Source organism: Bubalus kerabau, chromosome 3 (genome assembly GCF_029407905.1).
Source record: "Bubalus kerabau isolate K-KA32 ecotype Philippines breed swamp buffalo chromosome 3, PCC_UOA_SB_1v2, whole genome shotgun sequence".
Taxonomy (NCBI): Eukaryota; Metazoa; Chordata; class Mammalia; order Artiodactyla; family Bovidae; genus Bubalus; species Bubalus kerabau.
The window spans coordinates 3,602,153-3,626,412 of NC_073626.1; the positions used below are offsets into that span (position 1 = coordinate 3,602,153).

Consider the following 24,260-nt stretch of genomic DNA (forward strand, 5'->3'; position numbering starts at 1 on the left):
TATTTACAAAGATTTTTGTTGGTTGGTCAATGCACTCAAATAAGGTGTAGAAATACTAATCTTGGATGCAAAAACAAAACAGAGCTTACAGGGTGATGTGAAGTCATCAGTACCAGAAATTCTGCTCTCTGAAGACTTAGAATGGCTTTTTTAGGGACATAAGGGCTCCCCAGGTGGCTCTAGTGGTAAAGAACCTGCCTGCCAGAGCAGGAGACATAAGAGACCCAGGTTCAGTCCCGGGGTTGGGAAGATCCCCTGCAGGAGGGCACGGCAGCCCACGCCAGTGTTCTTGCCTGGAGAGTCCCGTGGACAGAGGAGCCTGGCGGGCTGCAGTCCATGGGGCTGGACACAGCCAGACATGACTGAAGTGAATTAACATGCATAAGGGGTACAAGGCAAGTGTTTTTGTGTATTTTGAATACAATTTCATTATTTGTCATACTACCTAATACAGCTCCATTTATAAGTTGTCCATATATAATTAATTTTCCATTTAACTGAAACACGTTTACTGCCAATGTCGTATTTAGTAAATTTAGGCTTATGTCTTGGGCAAGAATTCAGGCTCCAGAAGCAAATTGTCTAGGTTTGAATCTTGGCTATGCTACTTATTACCCTTGCAATCTCTGGCAAATTAAAAGAAGGTGTGATGGCATGGGTTGGGAGGGAGGCTTAAGAGGAAGGGGAGATATATGTGTGTGTGTGTATATACATATACATATATATATATAGTACTCCTAGCGCAAAGTTACCTGTTACTCCAGGTATCTCTTGACTTCCTACTTTGCATTCCAGTCATGTCCAACTGTTTGCAACCCCATGAACTGTAGCCCACCAGACTCCTCTGTCCATGGGAACTAACACCAAAAAAAAAAAAAAAAAAAGATATCCTTTTCATCATAGGGGATTGGAATGCAAAAGTAGGAAGTCAAGCAAGAGATACCTGGAGTAACAGGCAAGTTTGGCCTTGGAGTACAAAATGAAGCAGGGCATAGGCTAATAGAGTTTTGCAAAGAGAATGTACTGGTCATAGCAAACACCCTCTTCCAACAACAGAGATGATTCTACGCACGGACATCACCAGACGGTCAATACAGAAATCAGATCGATTATGTTCTTTTCAGCTGCAGATGGAGAACTCTATTCAGTCAGCAAAAACAAGACTGGGAGTTGACTGTGGCTCAGATTATGAACTCCTTATTGCAAAATTCAGACTTAAATCTAAAAAAGTAGGGAAACTACTAGACCATTCAGGTATGACCTAAATCCCTTACAGTTATACAGTGGAAGTGACAAGTAGATTCAAGGGATTAGATCTGATAGAGTGCCTGAAGAACTATGGTTGGATTCTTGTCATTGTACAGGAAGCAGTGATCAAAACTATCCCCCAAAACAAAGAAATTCAAAAAGGCAAAACGGTTGTCTGAGGAGGCCTTATAAATAGCTGAGAAAAGAAGAGAAGTGAAAGGCAAAGGATAAAAGGAAATACATATCCATTTGAATGCAGAGCTCCAAAGAATAGCAAGGAGAGATAAGAAAGCCTTCCTCAGTGATCAATGCAGAGAAACAGAAGAAAACAATAGAATGGGAAAGACTAGAGATCTCTTCAAGAAAATTAGAGATACCAAGAGAATATTTCATGCAAAAATGGGCACAATAAAGGACAGAAATCGTACGGACCTAACAGAAGCAGAAGATATTAAGAAGAGGTGGCAAGAATACACAGAAGAACTATACAAAAAAGATCTTCATGACCCAGATAACCACGATGGTGTGATCACTCATCTAGAGCCAAACATCCTGAAATGCGATGTCTAGTGGGCCTTGCTGCTGCTGCTGCTGCTAAGTCGCTTCAGTCGTGTCCGACTCTGTATGACCCCATAGACGGCAGCCCACCAGGCTCCCCTGTCCCTGGGATTCTCCAGGCAAGAACACTGGAGTGGGTTGCCATTTCCTTCTCCAATGCATGAAAGTGAAAAGTGAAAGTGAAGTCGCTCAGTCGTGTCCCACTCTTAGCGACCCCATGGACTGCAGCCTACCAGGCTCCTCCATCCATAGGATTTTCCAGGCAAGAGTACTGGACTGGGGTGCCATTGCCTTCTCCAGTGGGCCTTAGGAAGCATCACTATGGACAAAGCTAGAGAAGGTGATGGAAGTCCAGTTGAGCTATTTCAAATCCTGAAAGATGATGCTGTGAAAGTGCTGCACTCAATATGTCAGCAAATTTGAAAAACTCAGCAGTGGCCACAGGACTGGAAAAGGTCAGTTTTCATTCCAATCCCAAAGAAAGGCAATGCCAAAGAATGTTTAAATGACCACACAATTGCACTCATCTCGGGATAGGGGAGCCTGGTGAACTGCCATCTGTCTATAGGGTCACACAGAGTCAGACACCACTGAAGTGACTTAGCAGCAGCAGCAGCATGCTAGCAAAGTATTGCTCAAAATTCTCCAAGCTTGGCTTCAACAGTACGTGAATCAAGAACTTCCAGATGTTCAAGCAGGATTTAGAAAAGGCAGAGGAACCAGAGATCAAATTGCCAACATCTGCTGGATTGTAGAAAAAGCAAGAGAGTTCCAGAAAGACATCTACTTCTGCTTTATTGATTATGCCAAAGCCTTTGACTGTGTGGATCACAACAAACTGTGGAAAATTCTTAAAAAGTGATGGGATAACCAGACCACCTTACCTGCCTCCTGAGAAATCTGTATGCAGGTCAAGAAGCAACAGTTAGAACTAGATATGGAACAACAGACTGGTTCCAAATTGGGAAAGGAGTATGACAAGGCTGTATATTGTCACCCTGCTTATTTAACTTATATGCAGAGTAGGTCATGTGAAATGCCAGGCTGGATGAAGCACAAGCTGGAATCAAGACTGTCAGCAGAAATATCAATAACCTTATATATGCAGATGATATCGCCCTTATGGCAGAAAGCAAAGAACTAAAGAGCCTCTTGATGAAAGTGAAAGAGGAGAGTGAAAAAGCTGGCTTAAAATGCAACATTCAGAAAACTAAGATTATGGCATCCAGTCCCGTCACTTCATGGCCAATAGATGGGGAAACAGTGGCTGACTTTATTTTCTTGGGCTCCAAAATCACTGCAGATGGTGATTGCAGCCATGAAAATTAAAAGACGCTTGCTCCTTGAAAGAAAAGCTATGACCAACCTAGACCTCATATTAAAAAGCAGAGACATAACTTTGCCAACCAAGGTCCATCTAGTCGAGGCTATGGTTTTTCCAGTAGTCATGTATGGATGTGAGAGTTGGACTGTAAAGAAAGCTGAGCGCTAAAGAATTGATGCTTTTGAACTGTGATGCTGGAGAAGACTCTTGAGAGTCCCTTGGACTGCAAGGAGATCAAACCAGTCAATCCTAAAGGAAATCAATCCTGAATATTCATTGGAAGGATTGATGCTGAAGCTGAAGCTGCAATACTTTAGCCACCTGATGCAAAGAACCGACTTGTTGGAAAAGACCCTGATGCTTGGAAAGATTGAAGACAGGAAGAGAAGGGATCAACAAAGGATGAGATGGTTGGATGACATCACTGACTGGATGGACATGAGTTTGAGCAATCTCTGGCAGTTGGTGATGGACAGGGAAGCCTGGCATGCTGCAGTCCATGGAGTTGCAAAGGGTCAGACAGGACTGTACACCGAACTGAACTGATATATATATACTTATGGCTGATTTGTGTTGTATGGCAGAAACTGACACCGCCCTTTAAAGCAATTATCCTCTAATTAAAAAGTAAAATAATCACAATAAATTACATGACCTTTACAAATCTCTATTTTCCTCTTTTTCTCTGTCATTAAATGAGAATACTACTACTCCTCAATGGTGAAATAAAATAAAATATTACATGTAAGATACTTTGTACATAATTTCTCATATATAACAAATTTTTAGCAATTATTTCAATAGAAAATTAAACATCACAGCATTTTACCATATGTCCAGGCTTATCAAACTTTATGTATAAGCTATCTCAGAGCAAAGCTTTTTTCTCTTTATTGTTGCCATTTTGGACCAAATGCCTACTTCATGATCAACATCAAAACTAAATTTTACCGATGGGTTCTTGGAAAAACAGTCTTTGCCGTGTATTCAACCTCACAGCATTCTTTAACTCTTTAGCTTCCAGTTCAATGTATAGTCTGGTTTACCAAATAGTCAAATACCTAGGTATTTTAAACTGGAGCAAATGTTTCATTTACAAAATGTTTCATTTACCAAAATGCATCGGACATTCAATTCTAGATGTGGAGAAAATTACAAATCAGGCTAACATGTCTGAAAATTATTTTGATTGTAAGCAGAAGAAACTTACTGAAAACTTCAATTGTTTTACATAAACCAGGTAGAGAATTCTACATTAAAACAAATAAAAACAATGCTTCTTTTTGGCTTCTCCAATTACTGGGATCTTTAAAGGATTCTTTGGTAGATACATTGCTGCAGACAGCATCCTAAGGAGGTAGCTGCATAAGTCGCCACTGTGTAATTCAGTGAGATGCTTAATCTTAATGTAAATAAATGCATACAGCACAAGCCAGGGAGAAGAGTAGAACCTTGGTGCTTTGCTGTTGTAGGAGTATCTATTTATCAACACCCTGAATAAATATCATCACAAATCCAATAAAGCTTTGAAAATGGTTTTCTGCCAAGGTATGACAGTTGTCTAGGTGGTATTCTTGGGAATACACGGGGCTCAGCTTCTGGGAAGCTTGGACATGACCCACCTGTCAAAGCTGATTGTCCCAGAGGTCCCCATACTTCCTGTATATGCTCCTTTCTATACAAGCTCAGCCCCGGGGAATAGGCTGCCCTTTTTCTGTTGCTCTTGGAGACCCCATTGGTGCTGGAGTGTGGAAATCGAATGCAATCTTGCCAGCTAAACAGGGCCGTCATTCATTTATTCCAGTGACTCCTGGCAGCTGTTGCCACTAAATACTGACTTGGATTTAGAATACCAGTATTAAATATGACACAAGTTTGGTAAAAATAAACTTTCCGAGAGAAAATCTATGTCATAATGAGAGACTTAGATTTTTTTTTAAAAGATGAAAGGCATTTTCAAATGAATTATATAAGCAGCCTCCTTTAAGAACAGCAAAAAGAAACTATGAGAGTGTACCTAAAGCTATGGGCTTCCCAGGTGGCTCAGTGGTAAAGAATCTGCCTGTCAAGGCAGGAGAAGATTCCCTGGAGAAGGAATGGCAACCCACTCCAGTATTATTGCCTGGAAAACCCCATGAATAGAGGAGCCTGGTGGGCTACAGTCCATGGAGTCACAAAAGAGTCAGACATGACTTAGCGACCCAAGAATAACAACAATGTAAAGCTATGTGCTGTGAGCTTCAGCTGCATCTTTGTACTAACATCCACTATTGTTTAGGAGTATTGAAATACCAATGATCACTCATTTCCATTATTATACTTCAAGCTATAATTGCAAAGACTCCTGTTAAATTTTACCTAGCAAATTCAAGTTATTAAAAAAAATGTGAAGGAAAAGGAGAGCCATGTTTGTTCACGCTGGCCTTGAACCCAGTCATGATTTAATCTAAAGCCTAGTTTGTTTGAAGCTCTCTTCTTCCTGCAACAGTACTGCCTACTCTGTGCTAAGCACGAACAGCATCATTAAACAAAGCAGATTCCTGTCCTCGCTGAGCTTACAGTCTACGGACGAGCCATGGATGCGCTGCCTAGGATCCTCCTCTTGCTGCTTCCCCCCGCAGAGCGGCAGTGAGGGGAGAGTCATTGCCAACGTCCTCATCTGACAAATCAGGAAACGAACGCACAATGAGATGAAGCCACTTGACCAGGGCGATGCAATGAGACCTGGGGTTGAGATTTGAACCCAGTTTGGCTTGAATCCTTACAGTAAAAATTTCTCAATCTCTGCCTTAGAGAATTTTGTATTCTATTGAATCAAGGGGTTTCTGTGGTGGGTCAGTGGCAAAGCATCTGCCTGCTGATGCAAGGGACACAGCTTTGATGCCGGGTCTGGACGAATTCCCTGGAGAAGGAAATGCAGCTCACTCCAGTATTCTTGCCTGGGAAATCCCATGGACAGAGGAGCCTAGCAGGCTATGGTCCAGGAGGTCCTAAGAGTCAGACACGACCTAGCAACTAAAGCACCACCTGTGTCTAAGACTTGGGGCTAAGAAGAAAATACGATCACCTCAGTTTCCCTTCAAAGAGAAATATGTTATCAAACCAGGAACAAACATCTACACTGCGATTGGGTCAGCATTTCATTTCGTTAAAACCGTCTAGTTAAATGCCTCAGTCTCAGAGTGTTGAAGACACAGGAAGTTGGTTATAACTTTTTATTGGTTTCACTGGACTCAGCTAAAATGTTCAATTTCAGTTTTGTAAAAGGTGTTTCGTGGTGCCAAGGCACTTCACACAGAGATGGAAATAGTGTGATAGAAATGAAGCTTTATTTCCTGGGGTCCCTGTGAGGAAATTTTTACAGAGGGGCAACTGAGGTCCCGTGAGGTTATCACGCCCAAGACCTCTGTATCACCAGGCGATGGACACGGGGCACGGGCTGAGATCTTTGGGCTGGAAGTCCGTTCTATTTTCGCTGCAGGTCGCTGCTTCTGTGGAGGTGGTGGGGAGGGTGCTGGAGGGATTAAGATGAAGGAAGCCAAGAGAAGAGTAAAACTGGAAGATTTGAAGGGACTGGAGGCGGAAGGACAGCTGACGGTGTGCATGGTGGACTGCAGAGATGTGAGGCGGAAGTGTGAATCCAAGGGCTTAGTAACTGGTGGCGAGAGGGAAGACCTGGTAGATGGGGGCTTCCGGAAAGGGTCTCTGGGCTGCAGCGGACATGGGTTTAGAAGGTTTTAAGGGGACGTCAGTGGCAGAAGGAAGAAAGGAGACGTGTGAGGAGCTCTGCAACTTGGGTCAAGCCGGGTGGCATCAGACCAGCACGTGGAGACGAATGGGGAACAGAGAGCAATTCCATTCATTCCAATGGGAGAGGAAAGAACCCTGATTTACAGGCCTTTTCACATGCGCTGCATGCAAAAGCTGATTATTCATGTAAGACCTGGCTTGTCGATAGTACCGCAGGGTCTTCTCGGCTGCTCCCTTATACCATGTTTAATTCTGAGTGTAATGATTTCAATGACAGCGCTGGGGAAGAATTTTCCATGATTGAACCGCGAGCGAGGAAGTTGTGACAGAGTAGTATTTCATTTCGCTAAATAGCCCTCTCACCTCCAGGAGGTAGCACGTTTAAGAGACCACAATCAGCCTACGCTCCTGAACACCCATCCGTCAACACCCCTGACTGCCCGCCAGCCTCCCTCGGCCAAATCTGGGTGCGAAATTTGGCCCTCCAAAGGTGACCACCATGCACACGTTTGCTAAAAGTGAATAATGCCTGGATAGATGTTTTGTTTTTACAAAGCTGTGTAACTTTCATGTTAAAAAAGAATCTAGGCAAGAAAAATAGAAGCAGGAAATATAATACCCCAGAAAGGATTCTCATTTTGTTTTTAATAACACAGTTTTGCAATTGAACCACTTACTAACCATGAAAAAAATATAATTACCAATTGCATTCCTTCACACTTAACTAAAATTGGTGTCAAATTCTCAAGTGATCTAGAAATTAACATATGGTCTTAGTTTAAACGTTTATTTACACCTGTAAATCATTTTTGAGGCCACACGAGTACTACTTGCAAGGCAAAATTGGCCAGAACTATATGCCTGTACTCACATATAACCTGACTCTCTCTTTACGTGTAGCATATACGTGTGAATACAGAGAAACACACCTGCCTTAACACCGCACTGCTTGGAACCAGGAGAAAGAGGATGAAAATATTTCATTCCTTTATGATTTTATTCTTTACCAACTTTGGCTCAAAGGGCCTGAGCTTGTTGCATGGCCTCTTTCTTTTCATCCACATGGTGGGCGAGAGAAATCCACCCCCAGCTCAAAGTCAGCCCTCTTTGACTTTGGGGGAGATTTTGTCTCAATCATTCATTTTCTAGATCTGGGAACACACATGCAAAGCCCTGCATAGGTAGAACCCCACAGAGCAATGTGCTGCACTAAAAAATTAATGTTTTGGAAAGTGGATGGCTTGGAATATATTTACATTTAAATAAAACATCCTATGTGGTGATGAGTCCCAGGTAGTTGAGGAAGCCCACTCATTCACCTGCAGCACGGTTGGTGTGGTTGAATGAGGTTGCTAATATAATTATTCTGACTTCGCCTCACTCTGACCTAGAGCCTGGGAGGACACAGCAGGGAGGAAGAGGCGGTACCGGTAATTGAAGTAGGTTCACGTCAGTCACTTTCCCTGGTGCTCTGAAATGAAGACCCATGAGCCTCAGGGCACCCCTGTTTCTCATCTCTTGGGCACATCATCTATAAGTCAAGTGGCCACAGCTGATGGTTCTTCCTGTGCTGTATTTAATAATAATACTTCTGATCATGAGAGTTTTAATTTATCACCAGGAAATCCCAAATAAAACTTTTCCTCCTTATGAACTTAAATACCTCTTTTTCTTATTAAACTGAGCTGAAGGTGTTATTTTATTGTCTTTTTAACTCCTTAGAATATCCCTGTGCCTTGTACTGAGTAGGTGCCCAGTAAATGTCACTGGAGAGAACTAAGTACTTTGCAGATACCAGGTCCCATTAAGAGCATCACACAGGCCTTAGAAGCCCTGGAACAAGACGCCTGTGGCCACCAGTTGTCAATTCCATGCGCCCCTCACAAGAAACAAACGTTCATGGTTCTAAACTTTTTCCTTCGAGGGATGTTTTCCGTTCATGTATAAATACACTGCAGGCTGAGCTCTGACTCCACACCACCACAGACTTTTTTAACAGTGAATTCTTATAAGAGGATTGTCCCTAATATCTCCAGCTGAGAAGGTAAATTTCATGATGTTAATTCATTTTTCCATTTGATTCATTTGTTTTTCCCAGGAAACACCTTTCGTGTTCAAAATCATCCATCTCTTTCCAAAGGGGCCCTGGAATTATTACCATGACAGCATGATCCATGTGGCAAGGCTGGAGCAGTGAGCGCGGCAGCCTGGGGAAGGGAAGCAAGCCTCGTGTTAACAGTCTTAGAATGGAACGAGAATGCATGGGGCAAGGCCGAATACGTCCCTGAATAACTTTTAGAAACACCAGTTACTAACTACAAAGACAAAGCAACAGCACCAGAAAAGAAACATCAAAAATGGCAAAAAAAAAATAATAATAATAATAATAATCTTGGATGATGACAATTAAGACGAGAGAAACACAAACGTTCAACAGAGAATCATTCATTAAGGACCTTGGAACCTATGCTTTCTATTTAATACCTTGCCAGTGGGGTGTGTGTCTGTGTGTGTGTGTGTGTATACACATATATATGTTGTTATTTAGTTGCTTGGTTGCGCCTGGCTCTTTGTGACCCCATGGACTGTAGCACACTAGGCCGGCCTGTCCATCACCAGCTCCCAGAGTTTGCTCAAACTCATGTCCATTGCCAGTGATGCCATCCAACCATCTCTGTCACCCCTTTCTGCTCCTGCCTTCAATCTTTCCCAGCATCAGGGTCTTTCCCAATGAGTCAGCTCTTCGCATCAGGTGACCAAAGTATTGGAGTTTCAGCTTCAGCATCAGTCCTTTTAATGAATATTCAGGAGTGATTTTTTTAGGATTGACTGGTTTGATTTCCTTGCTGTCCAAGAGACTCTCCACAGTTGGAAAGCATCAATTCTTCAGCACTCAGCCTTCTTTATGGTCCAATTCTCACATGTATATAATTTCCTATCTGTATTTATTTATTTGGATGTTTCCTAAAGGAAGAAAACTTCCTGGAGGTGCTAATTCTGTGGCTCTCAGTTCAGTTCAGTCACTCAGTCCTCTCTGACTCTTTGCAACCCCATGGACTGTAGCATGCCACGCTTCCCTGTCCAGCAAACCAGAGAAGCAAGGGGAATCTTCTTGAGGACAGGAACTGACTTTTGTTCTAACTTTGCACATCCAGTGCCTTGTATCATCTTGGAACATAGCAAGCTTAATAAGTCTGGTAATTTCTTGATAGTTATATTCTTTAAGGTGTCTTATCTACCTCATTCCACTTTCAGTCTTTACTAAGACTCTTAAACTATTTTTGGAGTAAGGTGTAATTCTGTGAAATATACATGAAACCAGCACTGGGCAAGGCTCTTGGAGTGATTCAGAAAAATAACAAGGCCACGCCCAATGAGGACCAGCATTACGAAGTACACACCATAGATGACCCACCAAGGTCATGATCTGGACATAAGAAGGCAGAGGCCGGCCCAGGGTGTTGCCAACAGCACAGAGAGGAAGAAAGGACATGGGGCAAAATTCAAAGGGAACATGGACAACATGGAGAGAGGATCATCTCTTTGTTGGTGAAACAAGACTGACTCCTTCAACAAAATTGCTTACATTTTAAGTGCGCCCCCAGCATGCTAAGCTGTAGTTGGGATCACCCACCACAAGGAAGCGGGTGTGGCGAGGACTTCTATAAAACAGATCTTCACAGATGTCGGCTGTGACAGAGACCCAGAAGTGGTGGTGGTGGGTTATTCCTTAAGTCGTGTCTGACGTTTGCAACCCCATGGACTGTAGCCCACCAGGCTCCTCTGTTCATGGGATTTCCCAGGCAAGAATACTAGAGCGGGTTGGCATTTCCTTCTCCAGGAGATCTTCCCAACCCAGGGACTGAACCTGGGTCTCCTGTATTGCAGGCAGTCTCCTGCACTGCAGGCAGGTTCTTTACCAACTGGGCCCCCCGGGAAGCCCTGAACCCTAAGAAGGAAGCAGCTAAAGGTGCTACAGAGTCGCCCCTCACTCCAACTGTTATGGAACAATTTCAGCTCATCTCCCTGGTTCTGCCATCCTCAAGCTGGGCTCCAGAAGCCCAAGGAAGGTTTGGAGGTGGGTTGTGGTGGGAAGCACACTTTGGAGTGACAGTAAGAATCACTGACCAGATGCATGGCCAGGCATAAGCTCAGGTGCTTATCGTTTCTCAGCCAGCTTCAGGAAGCAAGCCATGAGGAAGTCTCTCTGATAGGACCCAAATCTCCTCAGCAAATCCCAGTTCTGTGAAGCTAAAGTTCTGTTTGTTTGCACTATATCCATCACGCAGACAGCCTGAGGCTTAAGGGTCTTAGCAGATTTAAGAAGCAATGTCATTAGCCAACAAAGACAAGATCAAAAGTTTAGCTGAAAAGCCAAACAGAACTCTGATAAAATTTTCACTAAAACAGTTGGTTCTTGTTAATAATTTAATGGCAACAATAATAGGAATAAGAGCAAATCATTGGTAATTCTAAACAAAATACGTGCCTGTCTTTGGAATGCAAATATGCATGTGACACATAACAAGAAGTGTTAAATGATGTCACATCTCCAGAGAGTAAACCAATTGTTGGTAGAGCAAAAATCAACACGGAAAGCTTCTAAGAAATAAGAGGCAGTCTTATTATTGGTATTAGTCTGCAGGAGGATATCAGCAATACGTGCTCAATAAACACTTATTTAAAGACGTATTTACTAATTCTTAGTATAAGCAACAGAGAAAGCGATCGCACCCCACTCCAGTACCCTTGCCTGGAAAATCCCATGGGTGGAGGAGTCTGGTGGGCTGCAGTCCATGGGGTCGCTAAGAGTCGGAGATGACTGAGCGACGTCACTTTCACTTTTCACTTTCATGCATTGGAGAAGGAAATGGCAACCCACTCCAGTGTTCTTGCCTGGAGAATCCCAGGGACGGGGGAGCCTGGTGGGCTGCCGTCTATTGGTTGCACAGAGTCGGACACGACTGAAGCAACTTAGCAGCAGCAGCAGCAGCAGTATAAGCAAAGTCATGTCACTTAACTTGATGGTGATAAGGGTGAGTATATAAGATGTATATGATATACTCTGTCCTCAGTGAGTTCGTAACCAAATATCCAAGTTGAGACTGTAATTCAAGTCAGAAGACTAATGTGAGACTAATAAGCCAGAGCAGTGGATTGCTACTGGAGCCAAGGATGATTTTATTAAAGACATAACAACAAAGAAAGGGGATGAAAGAGTGCCATGCATGCGGTATTTTATTAGTTCATGCCTGTATTTATGTGTGGATGCTCATTTGCTTACAATAGATGTTTGTAGTTGCTTTATGAACTGATCACTGATTACATGGAAAGGCATCCTGAAATGTCCTGTACTCAAGCCAAGTTTCCACAATGCTTGCTTGTGTGTGTCCACGTTCAGTCACTCAGTCGTGTCTGACTCCTTGTGACCACATAGACTGCAGTCCACCAGGCACCTCTGTCCCTGGGATTTTCCAGGCAAAAATACTGGAGTGGGTTGCCATTTTCTCCCCAAGGGATCTTCCCAACCCAGGGATCTAACCTGAGTCTCCTGCGTTTCCTGCTTTGGCAGGAAGATTCTTTACCACTGAGCTACCGAGGAAATCCCAGTGGATATACATCAACTACCTGAGTGACCATGTAGAAGGCCTTGTTTCAACACACAGACATAAAGGAATCACACCCACTTGCCCCAGCCAGGGACTCCTTGTGGGCAAAGGAGATTGTTCTTGATATTTCCCCAAGGCTTTAAGGAGTATTTCAAGTTTCCTTGATTTTCTCCAGTAAACTTTTTAAATCAGTAAAACTCCACCGATTTGCCTAACATCTTTTTAAATAGAGATAATTGTAGAGTACCTCTTTATTTGTGGACTGAAGTTGTATGATTTGGTCTTCATGAATGACACCAAGCCCAGTCCTTTGGAAAATGGCACAGTGAGGGAATTTCATCTTAAATACCTCTCACCGCTCTAAGACTCCAAATTCAGAGCATGTACTCTGCAGTTTCACACTGTTTGCTGTGTGACCGAAGGATCCTTACTTTGGTGCCTCCTCTGGGCGTCCCTTCCCCGGCTGCACATCAGCCATGTGGCACCCTCTAAAAAAGCCATTTGTCTGCTTATTCTAAGGGAACTGATATCAGCTAACAATTAATAGCAAGAGTCTAATAAATCATTCTTCTTAAAATTTTAATATCTGATAAGACATTGTACTTCCTCTCATGTCCATACTTACTCTTTATAGGAAATAATTCCCTAGCATCTTACATGAATAAGTAGTCATAGATGAATTCCATTCGTTGCATCAGTTTGGAGAGGGGATGGATTCCTTTCTTCACTTCTCATTCAGTGGGGTCAGCTGAGGCCTTTGCTGGTACTACTTGAAGCTCAGCTTCTTTCTCTGCCTAATTCTGCTCCCTTCACAAAAGTTAATCCCAAGATTACTCTCTAGTCAACTTATTGTCTGCTAATTTCAAAATCTTCTGTCTGGGGGAACCCAGCTACTATAGACAGAATATTTGTATTCAGACACGACTGAGCGACTTCACTTTCACACTTTCCACAAAATTTATATGTTGTAGACACAAACACTTCACTTATACACACTGCTAGAATATTGTGCTAAATACAGCTTCATGGTAGTTTATAGAAACTCAATACTAGTATTATAGCACTTTAAACAGCTCGCTACAAGTCCCACATATTTGGAGGTGGGGCCTTTGAAGAGTGACTAGGTTATGAGGGTGGAGTTCTCATGAGTGGGACTGGTGTGCCTGTAAAGGAGACCCTAGAGAGACCCCCCAAACCTTTCTCATGTCAGTACACAGTGAGAAGACAGCTGGCTGTGAACCCGTAAGCAGGTCCTCAGCCGCATACTAAATCTGTCAGTGCCTTGATTTTGACTTCCCAGACTCCAGAACCGTGAGAGGTTTGTTTATAAGGACCTAGTCTGTGGTATTTTGCTCCAGCAGCCAGAACAGACTAGGACACTGACCTAGAACTCTGCCATAAACAAGTAATCAACATTCATGCCACCAGTAAGGAGATCTACAAAACATTACGTGCAACTGGGTAGGATTCACCAAGAAGATCATGGCACGACTTCTGTGACATTGCTGTCCAAGGCACATAACCTGACTGCAATCACAGGGAAGCATCAGGCAAAGAGACCCAAACTGGGAGTAGCTGTAAGAAATCAATGCATTACGGTCTTCAAAGGTGTCAAGGAACTGGAGTCAAAGAAAGACTATAGACGTGTTCCAAACTGAAGAAAACTAGAGACAAGCCATGACAACAAAATGCAGCATACGGTTTTGGACTGGATCCTCCTGCTATAAAGGATGTTATTAGGACAACTGGTGACACCCAGATGGGGTCTGAAGACTAGATGATCCTAACACATCAATTACAATGTCTTGATTTTGGTGGTTATACAGGAGAATGTCTTTGTCCATAAGAAATACACATTGAAGTATTCAAAGAATTCAATGATGATGGAACATTGGGTTGAAAACTCTGAAGTGGCTCTGGAAGAAAAACAGAAATTCTCTGTATCACTTTTGTAAATTTTCTGTAAAATGGAGTTTCTTTCAAAATTAAAAAAAAAAAAGTTTTAAACAGCAAACAACAGGGCAACATGGGTGGCCATCATTTGTACAATTATCTTGTATATATACATTCTCCTTTTAAACTTTTAAATTTTATATTAGAGCTTAGTATACCCTTTAAAAAAAAAAAAAAGAAAACGTCACTGATGTAGGTCTTTAAGGTTCTTAAGATGAGCAGTGCTTTTTGAGCTTTCTGTCTTTGGACACCAGTGTTAACTCTTCAAAAGTCTATACTAAGGGGAGGCCTTCTCGGTGCCTCACACTAGGCAACCTCCCGTCTCTCCAAGGGCAGGATATGACTTGACCTTTCAAGAAGCAACGGGTGCAAGAGGATATAGGACCGATATGGGGCAAAATGTCGAGGAACTCAACTCCTTGCGTAGTAACGCAAACGGAACCCACGTTTGAAGAAATCGATATGGCGGTGACTACCCAGTAAATCCTTGAAGCAGGGATGACTGCGCTCCCCCAAGGCCAGGTTCCCCGAGCCGTAAAAGCCTAGGGACATGAGGCAGAGCAGAAAGAGACTTCCTTCTAACCTCCGAAGATGACTACTTTATGTTGTGCCCTAAATTATCAGGACTGTGATTTCTTTCTTGAAATTTTACCATGATGGTTATAAACACAAATGCTGTCTTTGTGAATCATCTTTATTTTTAAAATTTGGCTAACACTCCACTCAAGTGTCTTTGACATGTTTAAAGCAATTTGTTTCACAAATATGAAAGTTAGAAAAGATTGAGATGATGGAAAGGAAGTAATGGAGACTGTGTCATTTTCTATCACTTGGAAATATGCTGCACAAATAAAAAAAAAAAAAGCTGCCTGATGGAAAATGCCAGCCTAGCTGTCTCTCCCCTGCTCCACTGCCATCATTTTAGTCAGAGAAGGGCTGTTTTTGTCTTGTTAATTGCTTCAGAATATCAGGGGCTCTTGTCTACTCTGTGCACCAATTTTTCCAGTGAACTTACAGTGTATACAGCAACCTAACTTTGAGATGTTGGACTTCAAATGCAGCTTGTCCCTTTGGGAGCAGGTTATGGGGCTGAGAGGGAAAGCTAGTTTGTCTCCGTACTTTTCCGGTCAAGGAAATATCACAGTAGTTCTTGCCAGTCCCGATGGAAGCATGGCACCTTCACTGGAAGAGCTGAGAGCATTGAGCTGACGGCTGCTTTCCCAAAGAATCCTGCACACGTGTTTCTCCCCAGGTCAAACCATAGCATGAAGTGCCGCACACACTCCCTTTAGCTGTTTGTCTGCAAGAAGCGTCAGGCCCCAAAGATCCTCCTTCTCTGAGGTCTTAGTCTGTGGGGGATGCTGTAACAAAATGCCACTGGCTGGGTGGCTTAAGTAACAGACATTTGTCTCTCACAGCTCGGAGGCTGGGAAGTACAAGATGAGGGTGTGGGCAGGCTGGGCTCCTGGTGAGAGCTCTCTTTCCGGCTGGCCTCCTACTTGCTGGTCCCCACGTGGTGGGCAGAGCAAGCGCCGCTCTCTCTCCCTCCTCTTAGTGTGTTAGTGTGTGCGTGCGTGTGTGTGTCAGTTCTGTCTGACTCTTTGCAACCCCATAGACTGCAGCCCGCCAGGCTCCTCTGCACGTGGGATCTCTCAGGCACAAATACTGGAGTGGGCTTCCATTTCCTCCTCTAGGGGATATTCGCAACCCAGGGATTGAACCTGCGTCTCCTGCATTGGCAGGTGGGTTCTTTACCACTGAGCCACCTGGGAAGCCTCCTTCCTCCTCTTAAAAGCATACAAATCCCATCATGGAGCCATATTCTTATGACCTCATCTAAACCCAATTATTCTCCAAAGGTGCCACCTCCAAATACCAACACATGTGAATTTGGTGGAGGGCAGGGAAGACAAAAACATTCAATGCATATCAGTGTCTCCCCCTTCTCCATCCCCTCTCCCTTACTAAAGGCCTTTCAGCTGTCCTGCCAGGGTCATACCTTAACCCAGCCCCTCCTACCGAGTCTGTTTCCCCAGGGAGGAACCAGTGGAATTCAGATCCTGATTACTGGCTGGTCCTAGTATCCCCAACTGGATGCTGGACCTAAGCTCTTAAAAGGTCTCAGAAGCATACAGGGCCCACTGAATGGGAAGCCAACCCATCCCCTCTCCAAACTGTAGGTAATGAATGGAATTTAACTATGGCAATTTATTCATTTGAGGTGTTAGGGAATTATTTCCATAAGGAGTAATTGTGGAGGTGAAAGCAAATGCAATTAGTCATATCAGATATTAAAATTTAAGCAAGAATGAATTAATTAGAATCTTGTCATTAGCTGTTAGCCCTGGAGAAGGGAATGGCAACCCTCTTCAGCATTCCTGCCTGGAGAATACTTGGAGGAGCCTGGTGGGCAACAGTCCATGGGGTCGAGAGGAGTCGGACACAATCGAAGTGACAATACGCACGCATTAGCTGTTAGCTAAGACCAGTCCCCGAATAAGCTGTCAAAGGTTTTTTAAGGGGTGCAGGGTGGAGATGCTCAGTGTCACCAGGGAAGGTAGGTCCGGAGGATGTCCCAGCATCAGTGTGTCTGAGCCACTCAGTGGGCAACGCAAAATTCTTGATACATTTGAAGACCACTGTGTCAGTTTCCTCATCTGATGACGTCAGTTATGACTGTAACTATTACCTACGTCTGAGAATGACCTCGGACCTGGTTTCCAGGCTGGTTCAGCCACTCCGATTGGACTCTGGCTCATTTATCCCCCTATTTGCTCCAAGTTTCTTTTAGTGCCCACCCTGTCGCCCAGGGCATCTGATTGAACACTCAGCTAATTCTACCCATCTTATTAACAGTCTACACATTACTTCCCCGAACTGTGAAGCTGGTTTCACAGTTCAAAGTGTGAGAGTCTCTAGATTAGCAGGAAAGCAGAGTAATACATCTCTTCTCTCCCCTCTCCCCACAGGCGTTTTTGGTGAATAGATAAAGGGGGTGGGTATCATTTCTTGATCTCCCGAGTGCCGAGACCTGTACCATTTGTCGAGCCCCCTTTAAACTGTTCTCGAAAATGAATGGTGACTTAATTGCATTTGATCATGTTAATGAGATTCTGATCTTTGACAAAAGCTAGGTTTTCAGGGCTCGTGACGTGATGAAATGGGCTGTTGAGGAAGGAGGGTGACTCTGCTGTGGAGAGATGCAGAGGCCGCCTCCACAGCCGCAGAGGACCTGAGGGCTGAATCCCAGCCAGCGAAGACTGGTTCCATAAGGCAGGCGCATCCCTCGCAGTCCTGCCAGCATGGGTCTCCCATACCGCTGCTGTCTCCATATCACTTCAGTAACCTCAAGAGTGAGCAGGGCTCAAACCCCAACATAACGGGGAGGTCTGACTCAGTTAAGGATTCCTTTTCATTAGAAACATGTGGGGACTTCCCCAGCAATGCAGTGGTTAAGACTCCCCCTTCCAGGGCAAGGGGTGCAGGTTCTATCCCAGTCAGGGAGCTAAGATCTGACATGCCTCGTGGCCAAAAATCCAATACATAAAATAAAAGCAAAATTGTAACAAATTCCATAAAGACTTTAAAAAATAGTCCACATGAAATTTTTTTTAAATAAAAAAAGAATATGTGTACATCAGCAGAACAATAAGCTCTATGCACACTTCCAGTCCCTCTTGTGAAACTGCCAATGCCTCAGGACCCCCTCCTTAAGGACTCTTGCCTGGTCCTGAGACCTTACTTTTCAACTCCATCCTGGGTCCCTCCTGACTGTCCAGCCGACCAGCATCTATGACATACTTCTGGTAGATAAAGGTACAGCCCAGCTCTAGAACACGTACTGTACAGTTATATTCACTAACTCTTTGTAGAATTCTCATCCCAGCTCTAGCCAGCTCTTTACAGATGGGAATAGCATCTTAAATCCTGCTTCGCATGGTGCCAGATACAGCAGAGGTTTCTGCATCAGAAACTCACTGGACCAGACATGAGATGAGGCCTTAAAAAAGGCACTTTAACAGACTTGGAAAGGAGGTCGACACAAAACTGAAGAAGCTCCCACAGGACAGCAAAGACCCAGGGCTACGGCAAGCTTCAGCCCGAGACAGGACCGTGTGTGTAGAGCATCCAGCCCGGCTCCCTGAAGCGTGAAGAAACACCTCCAGACAGACAGAGATTGCTGCTCCCACCTCCTGAGGGCAATAGCTCCCGTTACTCTCCTAACTAAAGGAGAAATACCAAAATGTTCACCCCCAGGACACTGTACACACGTACAGAGAGACAGCAAGAGCAAGAGAGAAAAGGAAATGGAAGTGAGAGAAATGATAAGAAAGGGTAGAAAAGATCAGAGAGGCTGAGACGATGAGAAGAAAGCTTTTCTTATCTAAAGAATAACAAACAGAGGTGTAGCTATTTATTGGTTGTCTTACGGTCCCCTGATACCCATTTGGCTCTGGCTGCTGTTAAGCAGGACTTCATAAAGGTTATACTTCCTTACGGGCTGCTGTGAAGACTGAGCTTTCCCATGCAGACTGGGCTTCCCTGGGGGCTCAGATGGTAAAGACTCTGCCTGCATGCAAGTGACTCAGGCTTGATCCTTGGGTTGGAAAAATCCCCTGGAGAAGGAAATGGCAACCCACTCCAGTATTCTTGCCTGGAGAATTCCCTGGACAGAGGATTCTGGCGGGCTCCAGTCCATGGAGGTACAAAAAATCAGACACAACTGAGCAACTAACACTTTCACTTTTCCTATAGCTGCAATATTCAAAATAAGGCTGATAACTGGGTCATCTTATTAGCAACCGACTATCACTAAGGAGCTCCAAGAGCTTTCCAGTTATTCCCTCATTAGCTCTTACAACACGCTCAAGGAGAACAAGAGGGTGTGGATTATGAATAATTAGTCCACTTTCATCCTTTCTTTAGTGGGTTTTAATTTCAGTTGGTTGCTCTCTCTTTTCACAGACTGGAGACTGAAGAGCAAGGTATGGCAGTGGGCACATTCGTTTTTGTTACATTTTTTTCATGCACTTTTGTCAGCCCTAACTTCACAAACTACAAGAGTTTCTTAGGATTTCTGTGGAAAACCAGGGAGGCTCATGCTGTTCAATCCCTGAGTTCAGATCACCCATGCTGGAAGAGGACAGTTTCAATGATGTGGGTGCTAATTAGCCAAGGCTGTGAATTCTCATAAGTGAGAGAGGTTAATGTTAAGACACAACAGAGAGGAATAGAGAGAGAAACAGAGGAGCAAAGGGGAAGACAAAGTAGAGGAATGAAAAGGAGACAGGGAAAGGAGGGAGGGAGGGAGTCAGGCGTCTGTGAGGTTTCTCATCTCAGCATCCGTGGTCCTTTGTATGTGTGCCCCTGAGTACCCTGGATGCCATGAGACGCACAGACAGTGCTGGTTCCCTCCAGACACGAAGGTTTGCTGAGAATCTCAAGCTCTGTAGGATGGGACTGGGTCACAACGCAGGGGGCTCCCTGTAGGTCTCTGACACCAGAATGCAGATGGCAATCCATCCTACTTTGAGACTAAACAGCCTCTGTCACTTCAGCTAGAACTGCGGGCAAATGATTCTGGGTGGAACTTGGTCTATAAACCAGGGTTCCCGTTTGACTAATTAAGCAGTCAGCACGGATGCTGCAGACACTGGAGAGTTTCGTTTAGAGGTTCAGGGACTGTTCCCTTTCCTTTGCTATCAGGAGAGAGAGGACAGAGCCCAGTGGCCTCCTCTCGGCCTTTCTGACAGCCTTTCCCGTTTTGTTGCAGCGTTTCATCGGAGAACCAAGCCCAAGGCGGCTGGTTCTGGCTAAGGTCACAAAGGGCTCACCGTAAAGCGGAGAGGTGGGAGCCTTCTCTTCCATTGTCCTCCCTTCAGACCCCAAATCGGGTGGGGCATCACAGAGGGCATATTTAGAGTTAAAACAGAGAAGTGGATCTCACAGAAAACGGCTAAAAGAGTCAGGCCAGTCTGACGTCTCAGCAAACGTCTCCACTTATAGGTGGACAGTCAAGGAGATGAGAGCAAAATAAATGGATTAATCCACCAAACAGCAGAACTAGGAGTGATTTCACCCCTTTCTTGCAAGCTTGGCGCAGAGTGTCTGTCCTCTTTTAGAGGGCCAAGGTGGACCACCCACCGGGCCAAGGTTCTCATGGTCTTGCGGGGAGGGGGCGCAGGGGGCCTCCCCACCACTGTGCTGCCCCACACGAACCCTTCACTCCCTGTGAACTCCGGTGTCCAGATGTCCAGCAAGGTTTGCTCCTATCCACCCTGCTTCTCAGTTGTGCTGTGAGAATGAAAATGCTCTTTCATGGACATTATCTCCTGCAATCCATGAGGAACTATCTCAAGTATTATAATCCCTGTTTGCCTTGAGGAAATGGCCACCCAGGGGGTCGAGTGAGACCGTCACGGCTCCACGTGGCGTAATGGGGATTCTGACTCCAAAGCTCTCCCTGTCCTCTGGGCTACTTCCCAGCCCTTTTATCAAAGGAGCTGTCACCCCCGAAATGACTCTGAAGGGCCAGGCTCTGCTTCCTCTGACCAAAGGGCATCACTTGACTGTCGTAGCTGTTTTTAAGTCGCTCAGTCGTGGCCCACTCTGTGACCCCACGGACTAGCCCGCCAGGCTCCTCTGTCCATGGAATTTTCCAGGCAAGAATCCTGAAGTAGGCTGCCATTTCTTTCTTGAGGAGATCTTCCCAACCCAGGGATCAAACCCTCATCTCCTGCCTTGGCAAGGGGATTCTTGACCGCTGAGCCACCCAGACTTTACTATTCAAGACTTGACTATGCAAAGAAAAAAAAACCAATTTACTATAGGAAAAGTCATTGGTGCATCACACATTCACCTTGGCATCTGTTAGTAAGATTGTCCCCTTGAGTCTCTTACTTATGTCCCTGACAATGACCTCACATCTCCAATTTATCTTCCCTACTCTGCCACAGTAATCTAGAAATTAGAAACTTAGATTTTTTAATACTTGGCTTAATACTCTTCCATAGAGATTTATCTGGGTCTACAAGGTTGTCAATATACTTCCAAGGCTTTTTTCTACACTGACCTTTCCCATTCCACTGGGTCAGCCTCTATTTATCCTTTGATTGTTGATGTTCAGTCACTGAGTCGTGTCTGACTCTTTGTGACCCCATGGACTGTAGCACACCAAGCTTCCCTGTCCTTTGCTATCTCCCAGAGTTTGCTCAAACGCATGTCCATTGAGTCGGTGATGCCATCCAACCATCTCATCCTCTGTTGTCCCTTTCTCCTCCTGCCTTCAATCTTTCCCAGCATCACGGTCTTTTCCAGTGAGTCAGCTCTTCATGTCAGGTGGCCAAAGTTTTGGAGTTTCCGCTTCAGCATCAGTCCTTCCATGAATATTCAGGGTTGATTTCCTTTAAGATTGACTGGTTGGATCTCCTTGCAGTCCAAAGAACTCTCAAGGGTCCTCTCTAACACCACAGTTCAAAAGCATCAATTGTTCAGTGCTCAGCCTTCTCTATGGTCCAATTCTCATATCCATATATGACTACTAGAAAAACCATAGCATTGACAATACAAATCTTTGTCAGCAATGTGATGTCTCTGTTTTAATACACTGTCTGGGTTTGTCATAGCTGTTCTTTCAACGAGTAAGCATCTTTTAATTTTGTTTCATTTCCTTTGATATCCAGCTCAAATAGCACTTTCAGGGCATCTCCTCCAACTAGCCACACAATCTCTGTCTCCCAAGGTGCTTTCCAGGCATCTTGCCCAAGAGGCTGGCATTGAACCCCACCTCTAGTGTTCATGCTGTCCTCTCCAGACTCTTCAAGGGCAAAGTATAAACATGTCTTACTACTCTAATCCCAGTATAATGCTTTGCACATGCAAGGTTATCAATAAGGGTTCAATAAACACATTCAAAAGGAAAGCAAATTGGCTTCATGATAAAAGAAGCCAAAATAAAGCGTGGAAAGTAAATATATAAATATGAAAAAGGAAAGTAATCATTTTTGAAAAGTTACTGAATATTAATGCCAAATTGACAGAGTTATTTTAATGTTGGCACAAAATCTAAAGTGTCGAAAAGAAAAAGAAATAGATATTCTGCTAAGTTGCCAGAGCACACTGACTACAAACCCATCTATCCATCTTCCTCAGTATTCTACAGAATAAAGGTTATTTTCACCGTAGTTCAGCATTTCCTGGAGTTCTGCATTTTACTAAAGGGTATTATAAAAATAAAAATATGATGGAGTAGTGTTTGGAGCCAAACAATGTTGGGAAAGTTAAGCTAAAGAAGATGCTTGCTTTCTTTGACTATGTGTCTCCTCAGAGCCTGTGATACACTGATGTGTGTTGGAGTTCTCCAAGAAGAGCCATGAGATACAGTGTGACCCAAATGCATTTGACCACAGAACCTTTTTTTTTTTTCTTTTTCAAAGAACATCTCACACGACAGGTATTCATACAGAGCACACTCTGGGAAATAGTGTCCTAGATTCTCAGCCGCCGTTATTAGTCACTTCACAGAGGTGCTTGAGAAAGAACATGCTGACCATCCACGCAGTAACACGCGGCAGCAAACATCTGAAATGACATCCCATATCAGTGTTGCCTTAAAATGATGGAACAGGTAACCCATTCTCATCAAAATGCCTCATAAAATATTGGGAAGAGCATAGGCTAGGGAACTTTTCTCCACATCTTACCAGCTATGTGATTTGGGGCAAAACATTTCTCAGCAGAGAAACTGAGTATGTCCAGCCCCACCAAAGCTGGTGATATCTCCTAAACTGTCTGAACCCCAAGTCCACGGGGACATGTAGTCTTAAAGGACTTGGGTGATGCCCTCTGATATGAGAAATGGTCCTTTGCCTCCCTAAGTTCGTGCAGCACCTGCTCACCTCCTAGGTCTTTGAGAAAGATGAGATCATCAGGCATGATAATCAGCTTTCTGTCTCTCTACCAAATATAGTAACAGCCACCCCCAATCTCTTTTCCAACATCCTCAGAAGATAAGGAATTCTTCTGCCAATCAGCCCTTCAACCAAGCCACTTCAAGATGTTTCTACTTTTTCCAGCATTCTCCAGAATCTTTAGGACTCTTTCTCTACTGGTTCTGTCTCTTCTGCCTATATGCAAGTTCAAGTACCTTCAATCCTAAAACAGACACCCAAGACAAAATACCCCACCTCTTACCCACAGTCTTCTCTAGATATTATCTAAATTATCTTCTTCTCTTCCAAAAACATCAAACAATTTCCTCTTTAAGCACCCGATTTTTTTTTTTTTCAGGTTTAGTGATACAGCACTTCCTTGGTGTCCCTTCAACCTATCTAATCACATGGTCTCTGTCTCCTCCAGGGGTGCCAGCTCCTGGACTGACTCCTTAAAAATTATTTTACCCCAGAATTTGAGCCTCTGTCCATTTCTCCCTTGATTTACTTTTTCTAAATGATCTATATATGAATGATATCCACATTTCCATATATCAACCCAAACTTTTCCCCTAAGCTTCCGGTTCATATATGGGATCATCCATTGGACATATTTTACCTGGAAGTCCCTTTAGTATTACTACTTCACACTCAGCAGGAACAAACAGAATCTCACTTACACGTCTACTGTTTCGGTGGCACAGGTCCTGTGCATTGTGATTAGGGGAGAATGCCTGGGTTCGCATTACAGCCCCAGCACTTTGCAGGTGTGACGCTGAATAAGTCCCTTAATCTCTGAGAAGACAGAGATGAGCACCATCCGGGGCAGCACCCTTGCCCAGGACCTGAGCCTGTAAGCGAGTTGTCAGTGGGAGTCACTAGCATCAG

At 44.0% G+C, this 24,260-nt stretch overlaps 1 protein-coding gene across 1 annotated transcript in view; it reads right to left on the reverse strand.

Moving 5' to 3' along the window:
• F13A1 (coagulation factor XIII A chain) overlaps positions 1-24,260 on the reverse strand; it is a 146,092-nt gene that overhangs the window by 99,664 nt on the left and 22,168 nt on the right. The gene's annotated exons all lie outside the window — the stretch shown is intronic.